Raw genomic sequence first — 23,112 nt, 5'->3', positions numbered from 1 at the left:
TATCGCGCCCGACCTCCGCTTGTGTGGAGACCAGTAGTGATTCTCGCCAGTCTCATGCCCAAAGGTTGGGAGAATCCGGCGTCAAACGGGCTGTGCATATTTAAATATCACTTTAAATATGTTAATCAGCCTTGTGCCCTTACTGGGCGTGATCTGGTTTGCACTATTAGAAAGTGACCGCGATGATTGCAAACCGTTTGGCACCGGGCGTGAAACTGATTTTTAGGCCCACACATTATTTACCGGGATCAGCGCGGCGAGGTCGGAAAATTGCCCCCATCACCTGAATGAAGTGTCCACATCCAGCACACATTCCTAATGTGTATTATAACAGGTAACTGTTGGGTGCGGCTCATATAATACAGATGGCAATCGAATTTCAGAATTGATGTAACCAGAATAAGGAAAACTTTACATAGCACCTTACACAACCTTATGGTCAATAAAGCGCTTTTTGAAGTGTCGTCTCTTTTCATAGCATTTCTACAGTACAGAAGGAGGCCATTCGGCCCATTGAGTCTACACCGACCACAATTCCACCCAGGCCCCATTCCCGCAACCACACACACTTACCCTGCCAATCCCCCCTGACACTATGGTCAATTTAGCATGACCAATCAACCTAACACGCACATCTTTGGACTGGGGGGAGGAAACCGGAGCACCCGGAGGAAACCCACGCAGACATTGGGAGAAAGTGCAAACTCCACACAGTCACCCAAGGCTGGAATTGAACCTGGGTCCCTGGCGCTGTGAGGCAGCAGCGCTAACCACCGTGCCACCGTGTCTCAAACACAGCAGCCAATTTGTACACAGCAAGCTCCGACATACAGCAACGTGACAATAACTAGATATCCATTTCAGTAATCTTAACGCCCCTTGCTCTTTTTCTAATTGGCGCCAAGGGATCTTTTACGTCTGACTTGAGAGAGCCAGCGGGGCTTTGGTTTTCACATTTCATCTGAAATTACAGCACCCCTGACAGTGCAGCACTTCCTCAATAGGGCACAGGGTGTTGGGGTGGCATCTGAGCTCAGCCCCTGCAGTGGGATTCCAAGCCAACAACATTTTGACTCAAAAGAGGTGAGTGTTCCCATTGAACCACCAGTATCAGGGTGCTCTGCTCTTGAGGAGTAAATACCCTTCACAATCAAAGTGCCGGTGATGAGGGGATGGTGGAGAGTGATCCCATGCAGCACCATGAACAAAAACTACAAAAAACACTTGAAAGGTAAGAGAGAGACAACATTGTGGGATTCCAAGTCTCCTGCACAGCAGCCAGTCAAGATGTGCTCTCTCAGCTCCTAGACTTGACTTCCATTCTTGGTTCACACTCGAGAGTGCTTCCTTGGAATGATCAAGCGTCAGATCAAGACCAGGATGCAATGCCTCACATTGTCAGCTTGGATCTTGTTTCTCGCCCTTGAATTGGATTCAATTGGAATTTGAATTTGGTTTTCGGAGCAAGCAAGGAATGGATTGTCCAGTTCACTCTGAGCATTGGCTTTAAGAATGGAGTGTACAGCTCTGCGACACAGAGGGAGACCGACCACACAGCAGTGGTGGACAACCTGCAGCCTGGAGGGGGGGAACCCACATGTGACCCATCTGGGTTCTGAGTGTGGCTCACTAGACATTTTGTTGACTGTTGCCCACTCACAGGGTTGACACATTCTGCCGATTTCTGTCCGTGTCTTTTCTTTCCTCCCCGGTCTGACTGAAGCGATACGCGCGTAAAGCAAGGGCAAATGAAGTGAGGTGTGTGCTGATTGCTCACAACATTGACTGTGAGAGTCGCGCCGCGCTCTCTCTGTGTCCAAAGTGCAAATATTTATTTTGTTTTTATTGTTTGAAGTTGATAGTGTTGTTAATATATAAATGATTAAGCATTTTCTACAACTCGTTATTAAGTGTTCGGTGTGTATTAAATATATTTAATCTTATTCATGGGGGTCATGGTTAGTGAACAAGCCTGATCAGGCGGCACGGTGGCACAGTGGTTAGAACCCAGGGACCCTGGGTTCGATTCCCGGCTCGGGTCACTGTCTGTGTGGAGTTTGCACATTCTCCTCGTGTCTGCGTGGGTTTCCTCCGGGTGCTCTGGTTTCCACTCACAGTCCAAAGATGTGCGGGTTAGGTTGATTGGCCATGCCCCTTAGTGTCAGGTCACGGAGGGGGGGGTTGGCGGGGGGGGGTTTTGCTAGCTAGGATAAATGCACGGGGTTATGGGGATAGGGCCTGGGTGGGATTGTGGTCGGTGCAGACTCGGTGGGCCAAATGGCCTCCTTCTGCACTGTGGGGATTCTATGATTTCAATCTTGTGACCCACTGAGATGAAGGAGGGCCACTCACTAGCCTAGGCTCCCCATCACTGCCAGTAGAGTGACACCATCTCAGTTCCTAATAGATTAATCGTGACCCGGTATTGACAAAGAGTCCGGGGGATGGACTGTTCCTTCCTGTTGATCGAAAAGTTGGGGGGGGAGAGAAATTTTGGGAGAGACAAAAAAAAAATACATGAAGTAGAACAACCAACGAATCAAAAATTACAAACTGGGTGTGTTTGATAAAATCATCGTGTTGGGAAATATCTGTTTCCAATTAGTTCAAAACGAAAGCTGCAACTTGCGTACTTTATTTTCTGATACAGGCGCTGTCAATTCTCCCTTACTTCCAAATGACTGCCACTGTTTGTCTCACTTTGTTTCAGACGGTGCATTCATCTGAACAGGATTTGATACCGATTTAAAAAATATATAAGTCCTTATAAATCTTGCTTCCTTGTGCTTTTTCTCCCCCTACTTTCCTCCTTTGCACTATTGCTTGCTCTATGATTCTCTGCGCTGCTCACCTCCCCCTCCCCCCTCCCTGCAGTGAATTCAAACACTGCTATTGATTCATGATGTCTACCAAGCACACTGACACACACAGACACACACACACATAGACACACATTCATTGCTGCTCTTGTCTCCGAGGCTGTAATGGAAACTTACAGATCTGTCTGTGTATGACCTGGCTGTGTGTGTTTGTGTGTGTTTTTCTCTCTCCCTCCTTCACTCTCAGCCTCCCTGGCTCAGACATGCTCACATTGTCTGTGGCCTGATTGTCTCTCTTTCTCTCCCTCCCTCTCTCTCTCTGGGTCTGTACTCATTCTGTTCCTCCCCCACCCAGCCTGAGGGAAACGCGTCACTATCTCTCAGACTCTATGCAAAACCATTCAGGGGGTGGGGAAAAAGCCTCTTAAGGAGGTCCATGAAACTTGAAGGCACCGTATTCAACGCAATCCAATCCCTTTATAAACTTGAGATTGCCACAACATTTTTCAAGACCATTATAAAATATCTGAAACGTTTCCTTTACTGTGCTGAATTATCTCAAGAGTGTTACTTAATGCACGTAAAAAAAACCTAAATATTATTATTGCTTTTTGTGTGATGTCTAATTTGGAATATTTGTAATGTTCTTGCAGATATTTTATGAATAAAGTATAATTTTGGGGAAAAAAATAGATTGCCACAACATTTTAGAGCAACCCAAGTTACTCCAGACATAATAAATCAATTGCGTGCATATTTATTCACAGATTTCCACAAGGATTTTAAAAGCAAGATCCCCAGGATTGTACTGAGACAAGTTGAAGGCCATTTCTTCACAGTCACATCCCAGTTTGTTTTTTTTAAAAACAGCAAACATGCTGGTCATACAACTGCACGCCACTTAACGTCTAAAATAAAGTTTCTGCAATAGTATTGCAAAAGCAAAATACTGCAGATAAAGTTTATTTATTAGTCACAAGTAAGGCTTACATTAACACCGCAATGAAGTTACTGTGAAATTCCCCTAGTCGCCACAATCCGGCGCCTGTTCGGGTCAGTGCACCAAACCAGCACGTCTTTCCTACTGTGGGAGGAAAACGGAATACCTGGAGGAAACCCACGCAGACATGGGGGAGAACGTGCAGACTCCGCATAGAGAGTGACCCAAGCTGGGAATCGAACCCAGGTCCCTGGGTGCTGTGAGGCAGCAGTGCTAACCACCGTATGCTGGATGCTGGAAATCTGGAAAGAAAGGGGAAAAAAGTGCTGAAAATACTCAAGATCACAGGCCTGAAACGTTAACTCTCGTTTCTCTCTCCACAGACGCTGCCCAACCTACTAAGTACCTCCAGCATTTTGTGTTTTTATTAAAGTTTACATTTGTTGCATGCAAACCATTAAAACTGCTGCAACCCTACAAAGATAAATGCAGTAAGAGAACAAATGATCCCTGTCCGTGGGTCTTGATCGTATTTTTAAATCTCACACACTCCCAAGCACAGGTTACTGCTCAGACTAGGGTCGCCAACCCTCCAGGATTAGCCTGGAGCCTCCAGGAATTAAAGACCAATCCCCGGGGCACTGCTGTGTGTGTGACCCTGGAGACAAATCACTGGGACATTGTAAAATATTGTTATTTCCTTTGAATTAAAGGGCTGCACGGTGGTTAGCACTGCTGCCTCACAGTGCCAGCGACCCCCGGGTTCGATTCCGGCCTTGGGTGACTGTCTGTGCAGAGTCTGCACATTTTCTCTGTGCGTTTCCCTCCGGTTTCCACCCACAGTCCAAAGATGTGCGGGTTAGGTGGATTGGCTCTGGTAAATATGTGGGGTGACGGGGATAGAGCAGGGGAGAGGGCCTGGGTAAGATGTTCTGACAGAGAGTCGGAGCAGGCTCGATGGGCCGAATGGCTTCCTTCCGCACTGTAGGGAATTCTACGTTATTAATCTTCACCAGATTTAAAGTATTGACAATTGAAAAAAATAAGTTGTTTGGTTGACAATCAAGCATCATCCAATTGAGTGATGAATCTTTTTGCTTTGCAATTGGCGTAGGGAGGCCGTACATCACAAGGGTGGCTGTGTTAGCCGACTAATGGCTGGAGTGTGCGGGCAAGTCACGTGATGAAACCTCCAGGAATATATTTAATCACAGTTAGCAACCCTTGAGGACTTGTTCAGTTTATTTTACATCTAGGGACAGAACCCACATGCAGATGCCACTGTCTGGTTTATCACTGGGAGCAACAGAAGTGGTCACCGGTTAACACACTAACTCGCATCAAATCCCATTCACCCATCACCCCTTTGCTTGCTGCCCTAAACTGGCTCCTGATTAAGAAACACCTCAATTTTAAAATTATCCCAGCTTCCAAATGGCCTGGTGTCTCTCTATCTCTGCAATCTCCTCCTGCCCCTCAACCTCCAAGATAACCGCGTCCCTCAAATTCCAGCCTCTTGAGCATCTACGATTTTAATCGCTCCGCTGTTGGTTGATGTGACTGGACCATAAGTTCTGGAATACGCTCTGAAAACCTTCTGCCTCTCTACCTCATTTTCCTCCTTTAAGATGCTCCTTAAAACCCATCTGTCCAAATATCTCCTCATGTGTCTCAGTCAAATTTTGATTTTTAATGCTTTGTGGATGTTTTACTGCATTAAAGGTGCTACATAAATGCAAGGTGATTTTGTTGCCTGTTGTCATTTTAAACGAGTGCCACCCACTCTTAAAGAAAAAAGCATTGGAAATTTGCACTAAGAATATCAGGTGGTGAGAATTCCAAAACAAAATAAAATGTGCAACTCAAGCTGGATCGATGAACTCTTGACCCGAGCATCAACACAACCAAAATTTATTTTATTATTCATTCGTGGGACATGAGCATCACTCGCTGGCCAACATTTACTGCCCATCCCTAATTGCCTGTGGAGGGCAGTTGAGAGTCAACCACATTGCTGTGGGTCTGGAGTCACATGTAGGCCAGACCAGGTAAGGACAGTAGATTTCCTTCCCTAAAGGGACATTAGTGAACCAGATGGGTTTTTCCTTAATTCCAGATATTTTTTATTAATTTCAAATTCCACCTTCTGCCGTGGTGGGATACGAACCCGGGTCCCCAGAACATTGGCGGAGTTTCCAGATTAATAGTCTGGTGATAATACCATTCAGCCATCACCTCCCCATAAATCAGTACCAGGTGGAGACTGAAAACTGCTTGGTGAATGCCACAAAGGGTAAAATCTTCAATTCCCCCCCCAAGGCTAAAATCTCTAATTCCCCCTTGGGGTAAAATCTCTAATTCCCCCTTGGGGTAAAATCTCCAATTCCCCCAAGGGTAAAATCTTCAATTCCCCCCAAGGGTAAAATCTCCAATTCCCCCCAAAGGGTAAAATCTCTAATTCCCCCTTGGGGTAAAATCTCCAATTCCCTCCCCCTTGGGGTAAAATCTCCAATTACCCCCAAAGGGTAAAACCTCCAATTATCCCCAAAGGGTAAAATCTCCAATTCCCTCCCCCTTGGGGTAAAATCTCCAATCCCCCAAAGAGTAAAATCTCCAATTCCCCCCAAGGGTAAAATCTCCAATTCCCCCCAAAGGGTAAAATCTCCAATTCCCCCCAAAGGGCAAAATCTCCACTTCCCCAAAAGGGTAAAATCTTCGATCCTCCAAAGGGTAAAATCTCCAATCCCCCCAAGGGTAAAATCTCCAATTCCCCCAAAGGGTAAAATCTCCAATCCTCCCAAGGGTAAAATCTCCAATTCCCCCCAAAGGGTAAAATCTCCAATTCCCCCAAAGGGTAAAATCTCCAATTCCCCAAAAGGGTAAAATCTTCGATCCCCCAAAGGGTAAAATCTCCAATTCCCCAAAAGGGTAAAATTTCCAATCCCCCCAAAGGGCAAAAATCTCCGATCCCCCAAAGGGTAAAATCTCCAATTCCCCAAAAGGGTAAAATCTTCGATCCCCCAAAGGGTAAAATCTCCAATTCCCCAAAAGGGTAAAATTTCCAATCCCCCCAAAGGGCAAAAATCTCCGATCCCCCAAAGGGTAAAATCTCCAATTCCCCAAAAGGGTAAAATCTCCAATTCCCCAAAAGGGTAAAATCTCCAATTCCCCCAAAGGGGTAAAATCTCCAATCCCCCCCCAAAGGGGTAAAATCTCCAATTCCCCCCCAGGGGGTAAAATCAATCCCCCCCAAGGGGCAAAATCAATTCCCCCCAAGGGGTAAAATCTCCAATCCCCCCCTAAAGGGGTAAAATTTCCAATCCCCCCCAAGGGGTAAAATCTCCAATCCCACCCCCAACAAAAGTCTCCCCAGCTCTTGGGGCCTGCAGGGTGTGTGAAAGTGTTGCCATTTCAGACAGCTGGGTGAAATTGTAACAAATAAAAAGTAACCAGGGGGGAAAAGGAAAGAGATACTTTGTAGCAGCAGCAACACCTCTCTCTGCTCCTTCAGTTCTGGGGAGGTGGGTGTTTAGGGATGGTTCATGGTTATTGTTTGGGGGGGGTGGGAGGTTTTTCTGGATTGTTTTTTTCCCCGGGGTGGGGTGATTTTTTTTCTGGTTGTTGCATGGACCACCTTAAACAGCTGCAGTGTGAGCCAGCTCCCCACCCTCAGAGGGAGCCAGCACCAGGGTGGGGAAAGCGCTTTGCAGACATTCACTCTGCACTGTCGCCATTGCTGGCAGCCGCTGCTCTGTGTGTGTGTGTGTGACAGAGAGAGGGGGTGGGGGCATTTTTCTGTGAGGGGGGTGGGGATTTTTTTCTGTGGGGGGGTGGGGGATTTTTTTTGTGAGGGGTGGTGGGGGGGGGAGACACTTGCATCAAGAGTTTTTTTTTGAAAAAGGGGGGTTGATTTGTTCTTTCTTCAAATCAACGCCCCCACCCCCCCCAAACTCTCCCCCACCCCCACACCCCAGACTCTCCCTCCCACCCTCTTTCCTCTCACTCTTGAAGCTAACAGTCGGAACAAGCTCCCCGTCCGTCCATCCACCGCCTCTAACCCAGGTAAGCAGCTCTCTCTCTCTCTCACTTGATCTTTCCTTTCCCTCTCCTTTAATCTCCACTAACACATTCCCTAGGCCAGAAACAAAAATGTAGGGGGAGGAGGGGGGATCTGATCCCAGATCCTTCCACCCATTTCTCCCTCTCCCTCTCTCTCTGTGTCTGTCTGTCTCTCTCTTTCTTCTCTTCCCTAGCAAGAGGGCAAGGCGTGCTCACAATTTAAAGCAGCAACGTCTCCTCTCCCACTCCCATTCAATGTAGTGGGGCCCACCTGAAGTTGCTGCCCTCCATCATTTGTTTCTCTGTGTGTTTCTTGGCACTGATTTGACAACAACTTGTGGGGGTGGGAGGTCTGCCCCAAAGGACTGGTATTATTATTTCCCCGTTGTTACTGGTGTTCCATTTTAACGTATACAAGTCAAATTCAGATCAGTGTTCTTATTTCCCCGTTTTACCGGTGTTTCGTTTTAGTATACAAGTCCAGTCCGGACCAGTATTCTTATTTCCCCGTTTACTGGTTTTTATTTCAGTACACAAGTCCCGTTCGGATCAGTATTCTTATTTTCCCATTCCCCGTTTTACTGTTTTTTTTTCCTTTTGGCAAAGGGAGACGGGACTGATTTTACCCCCTCCTCCCTCCACCACTGTTATCTCCAGTGCAGTGCAGAGGGACTGCCCGCACTGTTGGAGGTGCTGTCTCTTGGAGGAAATGTTTAACCGAGGCCTCACCTGTCTGCCTGCTAGGGTGGATGTAAAAGATCCCATGGAACGATTCTGAAGAATGGCAGTCGTCCATATTGCCCCTTTTTTCAGATAAAGCTCGGCACAACATCATGGGCCGAAGGGCCTGTTCTGTGCTGTACTGTTCTATGTTCGTCCCTCGATGCCCAGGCTAATATTTATCCCTCAACCAATATCACAAAAATAGATCATCTGGTCACTATTGCACTGTTGCTCGTGGGAGCTTGCTGTGAGCAAATTGGCTGTTGCATTTCCTACATTAGGATGATGACTACATTTCAAATGTGCTTCAATGGCTGTTAAATGTTTATTGATTTGATTTGATGTATTATTGTCACATGTATTAACATACATTGAAAAGTACTGTTTCTTGCGCGCTCTACAGACAAAGCATACCATTCATAGAGAAGGAAAGGAGAGAGTGCAGAATGTAGCGTTACAGTCATAGCTAGGATGTAGAGAATGATCAACTTAGTGCGAGGTAGGTCCATTCAAAAGTCTGATGGCAGCAGGGAAGAAGCTGTTCTTGAGTCGGTTGGTACGCGACCTCAGACCTTTATCTTTTTCCCGACGGAAGAAGGTGGAAGAGAGAATGTCCGGGGTGCGTGGGGTCCTTAATTATGCTGGCTGCTTTTCTGAGGCAGCGGGAAGTGTAGACAGAGTCAATGGATGGGAGGCTGGTTTGCCTGATGAACTGGGCTTCATTCATGATCCTCTGTAGTTTCTTGAGGTCTTGGGCAGAGCAGGAGCCATACCAAGTGTGATACAACCAGAAAGAATGCTTTCTCTGACGCATTTGTAAAAGTTGGTGAGAGTCGTAGCTGACATGCCAAATTCCCTTTTGCGATGTCCAGTGATAGTGAAGGGTGCTATATAAATGCAAATCTGCCCTTTCTGGCACAAGTAATCCTGGCTAGTGGGAGATAATGTGTATTAAAGTTTAAAAGTAAAGTTTATTTATTAGTCACAAGTAGGCTTTCATTAACATTGCAATGAAGTTACTGTGAAAATCCCCTATTCACCACGCTCCGGCGCCTGTTCGGATAGAGTCAGTCCCCCTGACACTAAGGGGCAATTTAGCATGGCCAATCCACCCTAACCAGCACGTCTTTCGGACTGTGGGAGGAAACCGGAGCACCCGGAGGAAACCCACGCAGGGAAGGGGAGAACGTGCAGACTCCGCACAGCCGGGAATCGAACCTGGATCCCTGGCGCTGCGAGGCTGCACTGTGCTGCCCGTGTAAAACGAGTGGGTTCCAGTTTCCTCATTTTGGGAAATGCGAGCGCTTTCGTTGTGCACGTGACAGATATTGGGAAAGAGTGATTTAGCAAAACAACGTTGCTGATGCCATCATGCTTTCTTTTCTTTCAACTCATTGGATGGGGATCACATCTGCAAAGCCGCATCACTAGTTGATCGAAATGGTGATGCTGGGGCCCTCTTGAAATGATTTACAATTGAGGAGCTAATTCAGAGGATGTGAAGAGTTAACTGTGTCGCGTGGAGTATTGTGCGACATTTATCTGTCATGATAGGATAGATATATGGATACAGAGACCATTTGACCAATGGTCAAAACATTCAAGCACATCATTCCCTTCGCCTGCTTCTGTCTTGTTGTCACTATTAATGGGCGGCACGGTGGCACAGTGGTTAGCACTGCTGCCACACAACGCCAGGGACCCGGGTTCGATTCCTGGCTTGGGTCACCTGTCTGTGCGGAGTCTGCACATTCTCCCCATGTCTGCGTGGGTTTCCTCCGGGTGCTCCAGTTTCCTCCCACAGTCCGAAAGATGTGTGGGTTAGGTTGATTGGCCATGCTAAATTGCCCCTTAGTCTCAGGAGGTTAGTAGGGTAAATAAGTAGGGCTATAGGGATAGGGCCTGGGTGGGATTGTGTTTGATGCAGACTCGATGGGCTGAATAGCCTCCTCCTGCACTGTAGGGATTCGATGATTCTAAGCGGCTTTGTCCTGGATGGTGTTGAGCATCTTGAGTGTTATTGGAGCTGTGCTCATCCAGGCGACTGGTGAGTATTCCTGATTTAGACCTTGGAGATGGTGGACAGGCTTTGAAGAGACACGTTACGTACTGCAGAATATCCAGCCTTTGACCTGCTCTTGGGGCTGCGGTATTTATATAGCTGGTCTAGTTAAGTGTCTGGTCAGTGGTAACCCTGGTATGCTGATGATGGGTTTCAGTGATGGTTGGACGTCAAGGGGAATTGGTTAGATTCTCTCTTGTTGGGCATGGTCATTGCCTGGCTCTTGGTGTGACCTAGGCATTACTTGCTGCTGCAGTAGTAGAGGTGCCACAACTGGCCTTAGTGGCATTGGCTTAGGGAGTGGAGGAACGAGCCACTCCTGGCCACTACCCGATGAGCCATGTTCGGGTAGGCTTCAGGAAAGGCTGGCTAGATGGTGAGGTGTTGCTGAGGTCCAGTTGCCCTGCTCATGGTCATTGTCAAGGCCTGCATTTGAAAAATTGTCACTGGGAGAGAAGCCAGACCCAGTAGAGCCGCACCCCAGCTTAACTTGTACTGTGTATTCCTCCCAATTACAATGAAATGAACCCACCTTGGCGCACACTAACCCGGGTATCACCAAAATAATGTTACTATCGGAGTCACGGAATTGAATCTTGATTGGAATACCTGTCATCGTGTCTCCCTCTTTTTAAAAGAAAAAGCAGCTCCACGTCTTTCGAAATGTTTGCAATTCAGCTCACCGTTCGATTCCAATTCTCCCAGCTTGTCAATTTTCTTCCCTCTCATTCAAGCAGCCATTGTTGATCTGTCAGTCTCGAGGGTGAATCGTTGGTGGGGAGGTTTAACCAGGGCAGGAATCGCAGTTAGGCCCAGCCTGACCTTGTGGGGTGGGAGATTACATCTTTGGCCCTATGTCTCATCTAGGCAGTGGGCTACAGTCCAAACCCTTCTACCAAACTGCACTGAGGGGCTGGAAGTTGTGTAAAATCCCTTGAGTTGGACGCATCAGAAAATGTTTGACATGTAATGTAAACGTACGTTGCAAAAATAACCTGTAATTGTAAGTGTAATGAGGCACCTTGTGTATTGAAAGAAACTGAACCGTATTACACCTTATGTAATGTCAAATTTGAACTGTTTTGTAATGTACCAAATATGATGTATAAAGTACATTTTCTTTGGGGGGGGGGACGGGGAGGGGAGGGGGAGGTTACTTGGGTATTGGAGAGCTCTTACAATGGTAGAATCCCACTGTACAGAAAGAGACCATTCAGCCCATCGAGTCCGCACCGACCATAATCCCAACCAGGTCCCATCCCCATAACCCCATGCATTTACCCCAGCTGGTCCCCCTGACACTAAAGGGGCAATTTAGCACGGCCAATCCACCTAACCCGCACATCTTTGGAGTGTGGGAGGAAACTGGAGCACCCGGAGGAAACCCACGCAGATATTGGGAGAATGCACAGACGGTGACCCAAGCCGGGAATCGAACCCGGGTCACTGGCGCTGTGGGGCAACGCATCATCCAAACGGCTCTTAAATCTAACTTGAATTTTCCTCCATGTCGGAACCCCTGCTCGCACCGTGTACTAGAATCACTGTTTTTGAAATAGTTTGCATATTAAGTGATGCATGACTTGTAAATTTGTGGTTAATGTGCAGGCTCCCAATTAGTTGGTCCACGTGATTTCCTGGGCAGTTCTTGATCACCTCAGGAGGTTAGAGAGAAATCTTCTAGATAATTTTTTTCTGCCGGTTTTGTTTTGCCCCCCCCCCCCCCCCCCCCCCCAAGAGATTTCATGGCTGTGGGAGGGGGAAGCGTTGTGGGGTGACGTGGAAGTTGAAAAATTAAAGTATTCGTCATAATGCCAGGGGTGTCAGGCAGGCCTCGTAGACCAGCCCACCCATTTCGAATGCACGTACTGTATTTCTAACAATCCGAGACTAAAGTTTACAGCTGATGTAAGCTCGTGAAGTCACTGTGTTGTGTGGGAACAGAGCCAAGGATTTATTTGATTGTGGTGGGAGTGAGAACTCAAAGCTTAAAGAGGCAGAGAGGCCTGTCGGAAAAGGCTTCGACGTGGATTGCCACAGCTGCCTTCTCCACTTTACTTTTGAGCCTTTCCTTTTCTTGCTGCGCTCATGTCGGAACCGATGCAATCAAATAATTTCCACCAGTTTAAAATAAATCTAAATTTCAGTAAAACGTCAGTCAGTCAGATCTGAGGGAAGGAAAAATGAGCGTGAAATAGAACTCAGTGGCACCAGTACCCAATCCCTCGCTATAAAGAAAAGGGAGATTGCGTTGTAGCACATTTTTCTTTTGAGTAGAGGTCCTGCAGGGAACATTGGCCCAAACAAATGCAACCACCTCTTTTCACAGCACCGTGTTTTATGACAGGCTTATATCACTTTCTAGAAGGCTGGTGCCTAATTGTGGTTTCCACCCGATAACGAGGTCTTGCAAACCTGTTGCTGCGTTCCTGATTGATCTTTCTGATATAACTCCCCTGAACTGAGAGAAGGGGCAATGTAAATGCTCTCTCCCACTCTGTCCACGCAGCTCAGCAGCAACAGTAACCTTGCGCGACATCTGTACTTTAGACAAAAAGGAACATTTAATCAAAAACATTTCCATTGCCGATTTGAGCAGGGGGGTTGAGGGAGAAGGGAGGTTCGAGTTGGACACTTTCAGTCTCAAGAGGAGAAAGGGATTTTGTTAGCCCAGTGGGCTGGATAGCTGGTTTGTGATGCGGAGTGACACCAACAGCACGGGTTCAGTCCCCGTACCGGTTAAGGGACGGCATGGTGGCACAGTGGTTAGCACTGCTGCCTCACAGCGCCAGGGACCCGGGTTTGATTCCCAACTCGGGTCACTGTGTGTGTGAAGTTTACACGTTCTCCCTGTGTCTGCGTGGATTTCGTCCGGGTGCTCCGGTTCCCTCCCATAGTCCAGAGATGTGCGGGTTAGGTTGATTGGCCAGGATAAATTGGCCCTTGTGTCAGGGGATTAGCAGGGTAAATATGCGGAGTTATGGGAATAGGGCCTGGGTGGGATTGTGGTCGGCGCAGACTCGATGGGCCAAATGGCCTCCTTCTGCATGTAGGGATTCTTTGATTCTTAACTTGCATCAAAGTCTGTTCTGCTATCACCCTTGCACTCATTAACTGACATTGGCTCCTGGTAATGCGGCATCTTAATTTAAAAATTCCCCTCTGTGTTTTCTAACCCCTCCAGGGCCTCACCTCTCCCTATCTCTGTAACCTCCCCCTACCCTACAATCCTCCAAGATATCAGAACACCTCTGTTCTTTATGGACAGCACCATACAATACAGTGGTTAGACTCACAGTGCCAGGGACCCGTGTTCAATTCCGACCTCAGGTGACTATCTGCGTGGAGTCTGCACGTTCTCTTCGTGTCTGCGTGGGTTTTGTCCGGGTGCTCCGGTTTCCTCCCACAGTCCAAAGATGTGCAGGTTAGATGGATTGTCCATGCTAAATTGACCCTTAGTGTCCCAAGATGCGTAGGTTAGGGAAATTAGTGAGATAAATATGTGGAGTTACAGGGATAGGGCCTGGATAAGATGCTCTGTGGGAGAGTCAGTGCAGACTTGCTGGGCTGAATGGCCTCCTTCTGCACTGTAGGGATTCTATTCTATGACCTCTCATGTGCATCTCCAATTTTAATTGCTCTACTATTAGTGGCTGTGCTTTTAGTTGATTTAGACTCTTATGCTCTGGAATTTCCTCCGTAAACCTTTATGCCTCTCTGCTTCACTTTCCTCTTTTATTCACACCTTAAAACTCTTTGACCAGATTTTTGGTCACCTGATCTTTATGGGCAGCATTTTCCAACTCGGAAGCGGGAGTCGGGAAAATTCCTGGCTCGGCCTGCCTACCTCAGGAGAAAGAGTTGGCAAGGGCAGGATTTTCATCCTGGGTCTGGGCAGGGCGAAGCAAGCTGGAGTGGGCCCAGCCAATCTGGGAGAAAGTTTGGAGGAAGCCACATCGGATGCCGGGTGCGGAGGCGGACTGTTCAAAAGGCTCGGCTTGGTGCTGTGGGACTTCATCCGAATTATAATAAAAACAGAAAGGCCTTCGCCCCTCATACCCACATAATTCCCAAAACCCATCCTGCCACCTCATGCCCTTTATCCAACTCCTATGTCAACTCAATGTGTTTCAACAGGCCAATGGATTAATGGACTCTCAATCAAGCCTCATTATGTATTCTTGGCTGAGATTCCTGGGCTGGCATTTTATGGCCCCGTTCGCCCTGAAACCGGAAAATCCCACCCGAGGTCAACGGACCTTTCCATGGTCCGACCCTTGCCCGCTCCGATTCCTGTGGCAGATGGAACTGTAAAACCCCCCCCCCCCCGCCCAAAGATATCAATTAGTTTACTTAAACACCTGAGCCCCAGGGAAAACATTGGCCTGGATTTTATGGCTCCTCCCACCTGGTCCCACCAAAGCAAATAACAATTTAAATGGCCTACCATATCTGTTGGGTGGACACATGCCATGGTGGGACTGTAAAATCCTGGCCATTGCTTAATTAACAGCTCTGGCGCTCTGATCTGTGACTTCAAATTCACAATGTTTATTTACATATGGAGTGGCATCAGGTGCTTGCAGTATCCGTCATGAAAACTTTAAAGGATCTGGATGATTGTCACTTTAATTGGCCTGTAGCAAAATGAGTTTTTTGTTAAGAAAATGGAAAGTTATTAATGAATGGTGTTTTTATAAACCTTATTTACACATTCTACTGTCATTATAGGGTTCATTGGTTCAATACAGTAGATGCATTGCTTGGCATGGGAGGCACGGGGGCCGTAGGGGTTGTTTTGGCCATATCTTGACATGAGGGGAATGAGATGGGGATTGTTCGGAGGGAATAGCGAGACATGGGGTGGGGGGGGCATGAGGAGGACTTTTGAACTTATCTTTCAAAAGATTATGGTTCACCACTCTTTAAAAAGCTGGATAAACAGTGCGGAGGGCGAGAAAATGCCTATCCCCATAATGCAGCACCCAGGTCAGGAGTGTGAGGTGGGGGGCGCTCGACCCAAACCAGCCTGCACCCTTGAAAGGCACTCATGAAAATGGGAAATCTTGGGAATGGGTTGGAGAATCCCAAAATCGGAACCCGTCCGCGATTTTTAAAAGAACTCACAAGTCATCTCAACTCAGCAAAAATCTAGCTTAACATCTCATGTGGCTAATGTGGGGAGTTGGTGGCGTTGTTGCTGGACTAGTAATCTAGAGACCCAGGGTAATTAATGCTCTGAGAACCCGGGTACGAATCCCACCGTGGCAGATGGTGAAATTTGAATTCAATAAAAATCTGGAATTGAAAGTCTAATGATCATAGAAATCATAGAAACCCTACAGTACAGAAAGAGGCCATTCGGCCCGCTGAGTCTGCACCGACCACAATCCCACGCAGGCCCTACCCCCATATCCCTACATGATTGTGAAACCATTGTCAATTGTCGTAAAAACCCATCTGTTTCACTAATGCTCTTTACGGGAAAGGAAATCTGCCATCCCTATCTGGTCTGACCTACATGTGACTCCAGATCCACAGCAATGTTGTTGACTTTTAAAATGTCCTCTGAAATTGCCTAGCAAGCCACTCAGTTGAAGGACAAATAGGGAGGGGCAGTAAATGCTGACCCAGCCAGTGATGCCCACTCACATCACATGAATGAATAAAACTTCCCTTTTAGGGAAAGAAGTCTGCCATCCTTGCCTGGTCTGACCTACATGTGACTCCAGACTCACAGCAATGTGGTTGACTCTTAAATGCCCTAAGGGATGGGCAATAAATGCCGGCCCAGCCGTCGACACCCACATCCCATGAATGAATAAATTTTTTAAAGTGTCCTATTTTTGTTGATAATGTTCCTGTGACCACCTTGGGGTATATAGAAATTTAAGTTATTGTGTGTTGTTGACATGTATTACTCTATGGAGACTTGAGAGTACCTGGTGCCATGGGGCGGCACAGTGGTTAGCACTGCTGCCTTACAGTGTCAGTGACCTGGGTTCAATTCCAGCCTCGGGTCATTGTCTGTGTGTGGAGTTTGCACATTCTCCCCGTGTCTGCGTGGGTTTCCTCCGGGTGCTCCGGTTTCCTCCCACACTCCAAAGATGTGTGCGGGTTAGGTTGATTGGCCATGCTAGATGACCCTAGTGTCAAGGGGATTAGCAGGGTAAATACGTGGGGTTATGGGAATAGGGGCTGGGTGGGATTGTAGTTGGTGTAGGCTTGATAGGCTGAATGGCCTCCTTCTGCACTGTAGGATTCTATTCTATGAAATGTCCCCTAGCTCGAGCAGAGGTGAGAAAGATGAAGATGAATCCATCCTTTCTCTTCCTCAGTGGGCGAGTGGTCGCAGGCCCAGGAACGAATCGAATTAGCCTACTTTAAAACATCAACGGACATGCAATGTTCACGTCCTCCTATTAGCACCAAACAAAACGTTCCCTCGTACTCGCAGTCACTGCTGCAGGACCACTTACATCAGTCAATTCTTGTGAGCTATGTGAGGAATTTAAATTGCGGGCCAGTTTACATCGGAGTGTCCCTCTCACAGCACGGCATAGTGGGAGATTACTGTTGCTGCTTTTAGTGAGCTGAATACTTAACGTTCCCCTGAAGCTCTGCCTCTGATTTTCATTGTGAGAGTGGGCTTGCCTTTGTCTGTGGCACTGCCCATAATGGATGGCACTGTGCGGACTCCTGCTTGAATAATGGTTACTGCAGAGAGACCCTTGAGGGTGACTGGTACTACTGGCCACAGAGGCTTATTATATTTGAGAACATATATGACCGTACAATTTTCCCCCTGAACAGCCAGCTTATTTTCCATCTCCATCTACCTCACCCCCTCCCAATCAATTTTATTCCCTCTTCATTCCCCTCCCCTCCTCTGAGCTTGTGTCCAACAGAATCTGAGTTTAAAAAAAAATTCATTCATGTGATGTGGGTGGGCATCACTGGCTGGGTCAGCATTTACTGCCCCTCCCTATTTGTCCTTCAACTGAGTGGCTTGCGAGGCAATTTCAGAGGACATTTTAAAAGTCAACCACATTGCTGTGGCTCTGGAGTCACATGTAGGCCAGACCAGGTAAGGGCGGCAGATTTCCTTCCCTAAAGCGACATTAGTGAACCAGATGGGTTTTTCCGACAATCGACAATGGTTTCATGGTTATCAGTAGATTCTTAATTCCAGGTAATTTTTATTGAACTCAAATTCCACCATCTGCCGCGGCGGGATTCGAACCCAGGTCCCCAGAACACTAGCTGAGTTTCTGGATTAATAGTCCAGCCATAATACCACTAGGCCATCACCTTAACTCTTCTGTAAAGGTCGCTGGGACATTTCATTGCGTTAAAGGTGCTGTGTAGAAATAAGTCATTTCTGAGGGAGCTACTGTGAAAATCCCCTAGTCGCCACCCTCGGTGCCTGTGTTCGGGTACACCGAGGGAGAATTTAGCATGGCCAATACACCTAACCAGCGCGTCTTTCGGACTGTGGGAGGGAACCGGAGCACCCGGAGGAAACCCACGCAGACACGGGGAGAACGTGCAGACTCCGCACAGACCAGTGAACCAAGCCGGGAATTGCACCCGGGTTCCCTGGCGCTGTGAGGCAGCAGCGCTAACCAGTGTGCCACCGTGCCGGTTATGTGCGGGTTAGGTGGATTGGCCATGGTAAATTGCCCCTTCGTGTTAGGGGGATTAGCAAGGTAAATGTGTGGGGTTGCGGGAATAAGGGCTTGGGTGGGATTGTTGTCAGTGCGGGCGCGATGGGCTGAATGGCCTCCTTCTGCACTGTAGGGATCCTACGATTTCGGAGAAACCACCGACCGTCCCGCTACCAACAGCTAACAGAAACATGTAAATTTGTTTTCAGTCCACAGGGGAAATAAGCCTTTCAGTTTATCACCAGTATATTTGTGCATTGGCACCTCGGGGGAATAGGCCAAGGCTTTGTGGCTGTGATGTTTCTGTACAGAAGTTTCCGGTCTCAGTCAGGTTATCAGTATGAGGTGTTAAAGGGAGGAACTGACCTAAAAAAAAAACAACGGTTCAAAAACGCTTCAGAAGTAACTCATTTGCTGCGATTGGTGCATTGGGACAATCTAAGGGAATGCGAGATGCCGTATCTCGAGCAAATCCCGCTTTTTCACTCCCCCTTAAATGACTTTCTCCTTTCTCTAAGACCACAATCTGGGCTATAATTAGAACATATGGTTGACAGTGTGCATTTTGAAAGGAAAAAAATGGTTGCCTGGGCTTATTTTTGGCAAGTTCTGAACTAATTTGGTCATCGCAGTAGAGTTCGAAACTGCGCGGAGCTGCTGACCAACACATTCCTCCGCTTGAAAGCAAAATACCGGGGATGCTGGAATCCTGAAATAAAACAGCAAACGCTGGATAAACTCAGCAGGTCTGGCAGCATCTGTGGGGAGAGAACCGCAGTTAAATGTTTTGAGTCCTTCTTCAGAACTGAAGAAGGGTTCTCGGGACTCGAAATGTTGGCTGTGTTTCTCTCTCCATGGTTTCCTTCGTGTATTAGTTCTGTAGCTGGGACAGTCGGGAAATGTGGCACAAAGGCACAATTCCTAATAGGATAGAATCATAGGGTGGGATTTTACAGCCTTGCTCGACCCCGAGACCGGAAAATCCCGCCTGAGGTCAATGGGCCTTCTTCCCATTGTCCGCCCCTCGCCCGCTCCGATTCGCGTGGTGGGCGGGGCGGTTGGAATTCCGGCGATAAGAGTCCCTGCAGTGCGGAAGGAGGCCATTCGGCTCGTCGAGTCTGCACTGACTCCCCGACAGAGCATCCCACCCATTCCCTATCCCCGTACCCCACGTATTTACCCTGCTAATCCTCCTAAGCTACACATCTTGGGACACCTAAGGGACAATTTAGCATGGCCAATCCCCCTAACCCACACATCTTGGGACACCTAAGGGACAATTTACCATGGCCAATCCACCTAATCTGCACATCTTTAGACATCTTTGGACCAAGATTAAGAAGAGATTTGTATCTGTCACTTTTTAAATACCTGGTCAACACTTTCTTCTTGTTCATGACTTACTCTAATGAAGTGTGACCATATCAAGTGTCAGTTGTGACTCAGTTGGTATCACTGTTGGCTCAGAGTCACAAGATTCCAGATCCAAGGCCCACTCCAGGACTTGAGCACCAAAAATCAAGCCTGATGCTCCTGTACAGTACCACGGGAGTGCTGCACTCCAGGAGGTGCTTTCTTTCTGATGTGATATCCAATTAAAGGCTGCTTGGGTGGATGTAAAAGATCCCATGGCACTGTTACAAAGCAGAACAGTGAAGTTACCCCTAGTGTCCTGGCCAATGTTTATCCCTCGATCAGCGTCCCAAACAAACCAGATTACATGTCATTAAATGGGGATTGTGGGTTTTAAAGTTAATTTATTTGTGTCGCAAGTAGGCTTACATTAACACCGCAATGAAGTTACTGTGAAAATCCCCTAGTCGCCACACTCTGACGCCTGTTCGGGTTCACTGAGGGAGAATTTGGCACGGCCAATGCACCTAACCAGCACATCTTTCGGACTGTGGGAGGAAACCGGAGCACCCGGGGGCGGTGGGTGGGGGGGGACCCACGCAGACACGGGGAGAACGTGCAGACGCCTCACAGACAGTGACCCGAGCCGGGAATCGAACCCGGGTCCCTGGCGCCGTGAGGCATCAGTGCTAACCACTGTGCCACCGTGTAAAAGACATTGGAAGTGTCCAATCAGCTAGGATCATATTGAATGACAGAGCAGGCGCAATTAACTGAATGGCCTATTCCTGTCCCAATGTTCCTGTTATTATCATGTGGCCGTTTGTGTGAGTTTGTTGGGTGTAAATAGCTGCTGAGTTTCCAACATAAAGGGCAGTGGCTGTATTTTAGAATTGGGTGTAAAGTGCTTTGTGAAGTCCAGTGGCTGTGAGAAACACAATATAAATATATTATTTTTATTTTCCGTTGAAAATCTCTTAAAGGAGTGTGGGAGCTGTCATTTTAAAATGCAGTTTCTTATAGTCTGTGGGAAAATGCTTACATGACAAAGAAAATCCTGACAACTTTTATTTTATCAGTTTCCCCCACTCTGCAGTACAGTTTGTAAACCCTGTCACAAGCTTAAACGGGGAAGTCGTAATGGACAAGTTTTGATTTAACTACTTTGCACAGAAAGTGGAGACGAGACACAGTAGATCCACCCGGAGGCAATGGGATCAGATAGTGCCAGTAAACGGCACGGGAGACCGGGGTAACTATGTGCTTGAACGGGTGACTGAGAATGGGGCCACTGTCTGTGCCGAGTCTGCACTTTCTCCCCATGTCTGCGTGGGTTTCCTCCGGGTGCTCCAGTCTCCTCCCACAGTCTGAAAGACAGTGCTGGTTAGGGTGCATTGGGATGTTGGGGATAGGAGTGGATGTGACGTTTTTCCCGCGTTGGTTCTGGTTAAATTAGACTGCGATGGTCTCTTCCTCTCTTGTACATTGCGTTGCTGCTTGCTGTTCGAAACAAAGGAAGGTGTCACCCTGGTTCGTTCAGAAGGCCAGGACACCCCAAAAAGTTTAGCACTACTTGTAAAAGCGTATTCACCATTGTAGTATCGGCAGATTGAGCAGCCAGTTTGTGCACAGCAAGATCCCACAATCAGCAGTGGGACGACTGGATATTATGTTCGAATTAAGTTTATTTATTATTGTCACAAGTAGGCTTACATTAACACTCTAATGAAGTTACTGTGAAAATCCCCTAGTCGCCACACTCCAGCACCTGTTCGGGTACACTGAGGGAGAACTTAGCATAGCCAATGTACCTAAACCAGCATGTCTTTCAGACTGTGGGAGGAAACCGGAGCACCCGGAGGAAACCCATGCAGACACGGGGAGAACGTGCAGAATTCGCACAGACAGTGACCCAAGCTGGGAATCGAACCCAGATCCCTGGCGCCGTGAGACTGCAGTGCTACCCACTGCGCCACTGTGACAACCCAGATTCCATTAGTTGAGGGTTGGGCTTTGCCTAGGACATCTGGAAAAGCCCATGGAGTCTTGTACACCCTCCGGAGAGAGCAGGCGAGGCTTTGGTTCAACATCTCTTTGGCAAAATGGTACCTCCTACAGTGCAGCACTCTTCGGAGGGATGACTAAGTTTATGTGCTGCAGTCTCCTGAGTGGGATCTGAATGCATGATCTTCTGCCTCAGAGGCGAGAGAGCTACCAGTGATCGGAAGGTTGGGCAGAAGGCTAAATCATTTTCTCCCTGTGACTCTCACCACCTTCCGTCGGGAAAAAGATACAAAAGTCTGAGATCACATACCAACCGACTCAAGAAAAGCTTCTTCCCTGCTGCCATCAGACTTTTGAATGGACCTACCTTATATTAATTTGATCTTTCTCTACACCCTAGCCATGACTAGCTAACACTAGATTCTGCACCCTCCTCTTTCCTTCTCCCCTACGTACTCTATGAATGGTATGCTTTCTCTGTACAGCGCGCAAGAAATAATACTTTTCATTGTATCCCAATACATGTGACAAAAATAAATCAAATCAAATCAGATATCTGCGCTCTTCCATTTCTGGCCACTTGAGCCTCCCTGATTTTAATCGCTCCTCTATTGGTGACCCTGCCTTAAGCTGCCTGGGCCCTAAGCTCTGGATTTCCCCTCCTATACATCTGTGCCTTTCCAACCCTCTCTCCTCTCTTACCACACTTCTGAAAAGCTATCTCTTTGAACAGCTTTCAGTCATCTGCTCTCATATCCCCTTTGCTTTTATTCCTTTATGAGATGTGGGAGTTGTTGGTTAGGCTAGAGTTTATTGCCCAGCCCTTATGTGCCTCAGTGTATAGTTTTGTTTTATAAGGCGGCATATTGGTTAGCATTGCTGCCTCACAGCGCCAGGGACCCGGGTTCGATTCCTGGTTTGGGTCACTGTCTGTGTGGAGTTTGCACATTCTCCCCGTGTCTGCGTGGGTTTCCTCCAGGTGCTCTGGCTTCCTCCCACAGTCCAAAGATGTGCAGGTTAGGTTGATTGGCCCCATGTGAAATTGCCCCTTAGTGTCAGAGAGATTAGCAGGGTGGGGTTAGCCGGGGATGGCGGGACTGATGTATGAGGAGAGATTGACGAGGTTAGGATAGTTTTCGCTGGAGTTCAGACGAATGAGGGGGGATCTCATAGAGATTTATAAAATTCTAACAGGACTAGACAGGGTAGATGCTGAGAGGATATTCCCGATGGTGGGGGAGTCCAGAACCAGGGGTCACAGTCTGAGGATTCGGGGTAGACCATTTAGGACGGAGGTGAGGAGACATTAGGCTATTGAGTTGGACAATCAGCCATGATCGTGATGAATGACGGAGCAGGCTCGAAGGGCCAAATGGCCTCCTCCTGCTCCTATCTTCTATGTTTCTTTGTTGTCGTTGTGGGCTTGATGGGCCGAATGGCCTTCTTCTGCATTGTAGGGATTCTATGATTCTAAGGGTGCTGTGA

General features: G+C 47.6%; 1 protein-coding gene across 4 annotated transcripts in view; it reads left to right on the top strand.

Annotated features, from left to right (window-relative positions):
• Positions 1–7,430: 7,430 nt before the first annotated feature.
• Positions 7,431–23,112, top strand: part of LOC144500716 (NGFI-A-binding protein 1-like) — a 76,858-nt gene continuing 61,176 nt past the window's right edge. For 2 of the 4 annotated variants that reach the window (XM_078224065.1, XM_078224066.1), the window contains exon 1: positions 7,639–7,821. The gene's annotated coding sequence lies outside the window, so the exon portion shown is untranslated. Of the gene's footprint in view, positions 7,822–23,112 lie in introns of all 4 variants that reach the window. The other 2 variants (XM_078224067.1, XM_078224064.1) reach the window with 2 other exon arrangements.

This window comes from Mustelus asterias, chromosome 11 (assembly GCF_964213995.1).
Source record: "Mustelus asterias chromosome 11, sMusAst1.hap1.1, whole genome shotgun sequence".
In the NCBI taxonomy this organism is placed as follows: Eukaryota; Metazoa; Chordata; class Chondrichthyes; order Carcharhiniformes; family Triakidae; genus Mustelus; species Mustelus asterias.
Note: the sequence above shows the minus strand (reverse complement) of the source record. Positions and strands in the feature narration are given on the sequence as shown.